Source organism: Miniopterus schreibersii, assembly GCF_964146895.1.
Source record: "Miniopterus schreibersii genome assembly, chromosome: 15".
Lineage (NCBI taxonomy): Eukaryota > Metazoa > Chordata > Mammalia > Chiroptera > Miniopteridae > Miniopterus > Miniopterus schreibersii.
This window is the reverse complement of record NC_138115.1, coordinates 4,270,911-4,277,060: the sequence shown is the minus strand read 5'-3', so window position 1 is coordinate 4,277,060 and position 6,150 is coordinate 4,270,911.

The following is a 6,150-nucleotide window of genomic DNA, read 5'->3' as shown; positions in this document are numbered from 1 at the left end:
ACTAGAACTGAGAAGGTTGCCCACATAACATCTGGGTGTGAAAAGCAGCTGGGTTTCTGTCTGCCAGGGAGAGAAGGCTAGAGATGCAGGCACCCTCTTAAAGAGCCAACACACAAAGTTTCCTGTGCAGCCACATACCTTGGGCTCCAGCAGAGGGAGGGCAGAGTGGACTGGAGCTATGTGAGGAGAATCTAGGATTGTGGGCTCTGGAGATAAGCTCAAAAGGCACCCCTCTGGATTCCTGTGCCAAGTCATTTACTTTCTAAGCAGCTTTTGCCTAAGGGGGAAGCAATTAATCCACCCTGCTGGAAAACCTCTTGCCCTGCCCCGTGGAGTTTCTACAGCCTGAGACTCTTTCAGAGAATTCAGATTAATCACCCTGCAGGCAGAAACAGAACTCAGAGTGCTTCAAGTCTTTGCCTGATCTGCTTTGGGACCTGTACCTTGGAAAAGCAGACTTTAGTGTTCATCTTCATCCTGTCCAAGCTCATCCAGCTCCAACAGAGGGGACCTCAAGCCATGAGTTGTTCATAGCTCCAAACAGGATACTCAGGGCCAGTCAGAAACTGTCTGACATTGGCTTGCACCACAGACCTTCCAAAAAGACTGAGAGTCCTAGCAGGCCTACCTAATACATAGAAACAAACCCAAATAGGCATCCAAAATAGGGAGATAAAAAAACAAGCCCCAAGTGAAATAAGAGAAGTCTCTAGAAAAATTGCTAAGTGAAATGGAGATAAGCAGTCTATCAGATATAGAGTTCAGAATACTGATTGTAAGGATGCTCAGCAGCATGAAAAAGGTATGGAAACTATGAAGGAAATGAAGAATGACATAGCAGAAATAAAGAATACACTGGAAGGAAAAAGCAGATTAGAGGAAGCTGAGTATTGGATCATTGAGTTAGAAGAGAGGGTAGAAAAAGAATCACTCAATCAGAGATCCAAAAAGAAAAAACAATTAAAAAAACAGGATGGTCTAAGGGAGTTGTGGGAAAACATGAAACGTAACAGTATTCACATCATAAGAGTGCCAGAGGAGGTCGAAAGTAAGAAAGGGTTAGAGAATCTGAAGAAATAATGGCAGAAAAACTTCCTTAATCTGGTGTAGGAAAAAGTCACTCTAGTTCAGGAGGCACAGAGAGTCTCAAGCAAGAAGAGTCCAGAGGCCCACACCCAGGCACATCATAATTAAAATGCCAAAAATTCAAGACAGAATATTAAAGGCAGCAAGAGAAAAGCAATCTGTTACCTACAAAGGAGCTCCCATAAGGCTGTCAGATGACTTCTCATCAGAAACTCTATAGGCTAGAAGGGAATGGCATGAGCTATTCAAGGCAATGCAAAACAAGGATCTGAAACCAAGATTACTCTATCCAGCAAGGCTATCATTCAAAATAGATGGTGAAATAGTTTCCCAGACCAAAAGAAAAAAAAGTTAAAGGAGTTTATCACTGCCAAACCAGCATTACAGGAAATGTTAGAGGGACTGCTGTAATTAGAAGTAGAAATAGAAGCATTGCAAGAAATGCTGAAGGGACTGCTGCAATAATAAGAAATAAAGAGAGAAACATAGGCATAAAGAATTAAAATGACAATAAATAAGGACCTATCTGTAATAACCTTAAGGATTTTAAGGGAGAGATCAACAACAATACAGTCATAGTCATGGACTTTAACACCCCACTGACTTCAATGGGTAGATCTTCCAGACAAAAAGTAAACACAGAAACAGTGACTAAATGGCACACTAGATCAGATGGGTTTGACATTTACAGAACACTTCACCCCAAAGCTGCAGAATATAAATTCTTCTCAAGTGTGCATGGGTCATTCTCAAAGATAGACCACACGTTAGGACACAAAACCAGTCTCTACAAGTTCAAGAAGATTGAAATCATATCAAGCCTCTCAGATCACAAGGACATGAAATTAGAAATCAACTGCAGTAAAAACACTCAAAAACATTCAAACACATGGAGGCTAAATAGCATGTTATTAAACAAGGAGTGGGTTACCAATGAGATCAAATAAAAAGCTTCCTGGAAACAAATGAAAATGAACACACAACAACCCCAAATCTATGGGACAGAGTGAAAGCAGTCCTAAGAGGGAAGTTCATAGCACTACAGGCCTACTTCAAAAAGGAAGAAAAATTTTTAGTAAACTAACCCTACAATTTAAAGAGTTAGAAAGCTCCCCCATGAAGCCATCCGGACCAGTGCTTTTGTTTGCTGGGATTATTTTTACTACTGCTTTGATTTCATCAGTTGTTATTGGCCTGTTCAGGTTTTCTGATTCTTCCTGACTCAGCTTTATAGGATCTCACTCATACGTGAAATCTAATAAACAAAATAGACAGGAACAAAATAGATCCAGAGACATAGAAACATGGGACAGACTGATGAATCTCAGTGGGAAGGCGGAGGTAGGGGAGTGGGTGGGAGAGATTAATCAAAGAACTTATATGCATATATGCATAACCCAAGGACAATTATGTGGTGAAGGCCTGGGGGGGGGCAGATGTGGGGTGGAGGGGATCAGTGGGGAAAACGGGGGGATATATCTGTAATATTTTCAACAATAAAGATAAATGAAAAAAAAGGGAATGAAGCCCAGCTGGTGTGGCTCAGTGGTTGAGTGGCCACCTATGAACCAAGAGGTCACTGGTTCGATTCCCAGTCAGTGTACATGCCTAGGTTACTCGCTTGATTCCCAGTAGAGGGTGGGCAGGGCGCAGCCGATTGATGTTTCCCATGGATGTTTCTATCTCTCCATCCCTCTCCCTCTCTCTCTAAAATCAATAACATATTTTTAAAAATCTTATTTAAAAAAAGGGAGTGAAAGTGGGAGTGATCACCAGCCTCAGCAGTTCATTAAAACTTTAGTAGCAGTAGTTACAACCATGTGTTTTCATAGCTAGACATCAGAATTAAGATACCATGTGTTTTATATTCTATTCTTCCTCTCATTTCCCATGTATTTAGAAATAGGTTATACAAAGTGATTTCACAGGTGAACAGAAAACATTTTGGCTTCCCTCCAGCGAAATCATGAAGACAGTTGGAGCAGAAATCTGTGAAGAGGGTCCGCGCGTCTGAGAATAAGGCCACAGCACTCGCTGCTCCTGACTTCTCTTGCATTTAATTTCTCAGCCAACCTGCTGCCTTCATCTCTAGCACACTTAATGTCATCACATCTTCACAGACATGGTCTAGGAATTATACCCTGACCTGCATATGAAGAATAAAATGTTTCAAAGTTTTTTGTGTGAGGCTTTATTTAATGCACATCTGTGTTAAATATCTGAGAAACTCAGTGACAACCCTATAAATGATACACTACAAAGCAAACAACTTGTGTTTCACATAGTGCTTAATAAAACCTTAATAATTTATTAATTTCCAGCCAGAATAAAATTGAATTCCAATGGGATCCTTTTTAAATTTTTTAATCATTTTTAAATTTTTCAATTAAAGTTTACATACAATATTATATTTCCAGTGTATTTCTGGTAATCACCCAGTGATTAGACATTACATAATTTACTAAGTGATCATTGTGGCATACCCATCTGACACCATACATAGTTACTAGGATATTATTGACTGTATTCCCTATGCTAAACTTTACATTCCTATTACTATTCTGTAACCAATTCATACTTCTTAATCCCTTCACCTTTCACCCATTCCCCTAACCACCCCCATCTAGCAATCTTCAAAATGTTCTCTGTATCTATAAGCCTGTTTCTGTTCCACTTGTTCATTTATTTTGTTTTTATAGATTCAATTGTTGATAGATATGTATTTATTGCAATTTTACTGTTCATATTTTTAAAAAAATTATTTTTAGAGAAAAACGTTGATGTAAGAGTGTAACATCCATAGGCTATCTCCTGCATGCTGCCCACTGGGGATCAAACCCGAAACCCAGGCATGTGCCCTGACCAGGAGTCAAACCCAAAACATTTCGGTGCATGGGACAATACTCAACCAACTAAGCTACACCAGCCAGGGCTATTGTTCATTTTTTTTTTTTTTAATCTTTTTCCCCCCTTCTTCTTAAAGAAGACCCTTTAATATTTCATGTAATACTAGTTTGATGGTGATGAACTCCTTTAACTTTTTCTTGTCTGGGAAGCAATGCATATGTCCTTTGGTTCTAAATGGCAGCTTTACTGAGTAATCTTGGTTGTAGGTCCTTGTTTTTCATCACTTTGAATATTTCTTGCCACTCCCTTATGGCCTGCAAAGTTTCTGTTGAGAAATCAGCTGACAGTCTTATGGGCTCTCCCTTGTAGGTAACTAACTGCTTTTCTCTTGCTGCTTTTAAGATTCTTTCTTTGTCTGTAACTTTTTGCGTTTTAATTATGATGTGTCTTGGTGTAGGGCCTCTCTGGGTTCATCTTGTTTGGGACTCTGCACTTCCTGGACTTGTAAATTTATTTTCTTCGCCAGGTGAGGGATGTTTTCTGTCGTTATGTTTTCAAGTAGTTTTTAAGTTTCTTGCTATTTGTCTTCTCATCTGGCAACCCTATGATGTGAATGTTGGTATGCTAGAAGTTGTCCCTGAGACTTCTTATGCTATCCTCATTTTTTTGGATTCTTTTTTCTTTTTGCTGTTCTGATTGGATGTTTTTTGCTTCCTTATCTTCCAAATCCCTGATTTGATTCTCAGGTTCATCTACTCTACTGTTGATTCCCTATAAATTATTCTTCATTTCAGTTAGCATATCCTTTATTTCTGACTGCTTTTTTTATGGCTTCCACATCATTTTTTATGCTGTTGAATTTCTCACTAAGTTCCTTGAACATCCTTATAACCAGTGTTTTGAACTCTACATCTAGTAGACTGCTTTTCTCCATTTTTAGTTCTTTTTCTGAAGTTTTGTTCTGTTCTTTCATTTGGGACATTTCTTTGTTTCCTCATTTGGTAGCCTTCCTATGTTTGTTTCTATCTATTAGGTAGAGCTTCTGTGTCTCCAGGGCTTGGTAGAGTGTGGCCTTAATGTAGTAGGTGTCATGTAGGGCCCAGTGGCACAGCCTCCCTGTTCATCTGAGCTGGGCACTCCAGGTGTGTCCCCCAACCTCTGTGGGGACTGTGTACACCCTCCTGTTGTATTTAAGTCTTGATTGCTGTTGGCATCTCAATAGGAGGGATTTACTCCCAGGCCAATCAGCTGCAAGGACTGGCTGTGAGAACTGTGGAGAGTCAGCTGTGCAGGGGCCCGCCCCAAGGAGCAGGACTTACTTTAACTGGGCTCTGGTGCACGCTGAATCCATCTCTTGAGTGTGTCCTTTGTGGAGGTGGTTGGATGGTGCTTCAATGTGGCCTGAAGCTGTCCACCGGATGGTCTGGTTCTGGGGCCTCCTGGGAGGTGCAGGTCAAGGTCAGCCTCCACCTGTGCCCTGCCCAGAGCCTCCTGGCATAAGCTACAAAGCAATATGTAGATGGCTGCTACTTGTGCTGGGCTTAGAGGTGCCCAGGAGAGGCTAAGCAGTGAACCAAGGCTGGCTATCACTAGTGCTGGGCCTGGAGCCACCTAGTGAGAAGAAAGGGGCACACTGAGGCCAGATGCTGCTTGTTTGAGAGATTTTAGGAAAGTTTGAGGCATGAGCCAAGACAGGCCATTTGTATGGAAAAGCCACTGGGAAACAGCTTTGGTGGGCCTGCAAGTTTGGTGGGTCAGGGTCTCAGGAAATCACTAGGGTGGGGCAAACAGTGTGAACCAGGTTGATGAAGTCTCAGATGTTGTTGCTTACTGACAGCTCTGTGAAGAAAGGGCTCATCAAAGGAACAATGGCTGCTGCCTGCACTTCTGTCTGAGAGAAAGCCACCCCTCCAGCCCTGGTCCTGATGCCAGAGAATTCAGTTCCTGTGTGTATCTGCTGCCCTTCAAGCTGCTGCACCTGTGCTGGAGCTCAGAGGGAGTGAGTCTGAGTAAGTCCATGCGTGGGCCCTTTAAGAGGAACACCTGGGACTCCAGCAGGCTCCGTCTCACTCAGCCTCAATCCCCGCTGGTTTTCACAGAAGTTATGGGGACTCCTCTTCCTGGCACTGGAACCCTGGGCTTGGGGGCCTGGTGTGGGGCTGGGACCCCTTGGTCCTCAAGGGGAACCTCCACTGTCGAGATATCCCTTCCGATTTT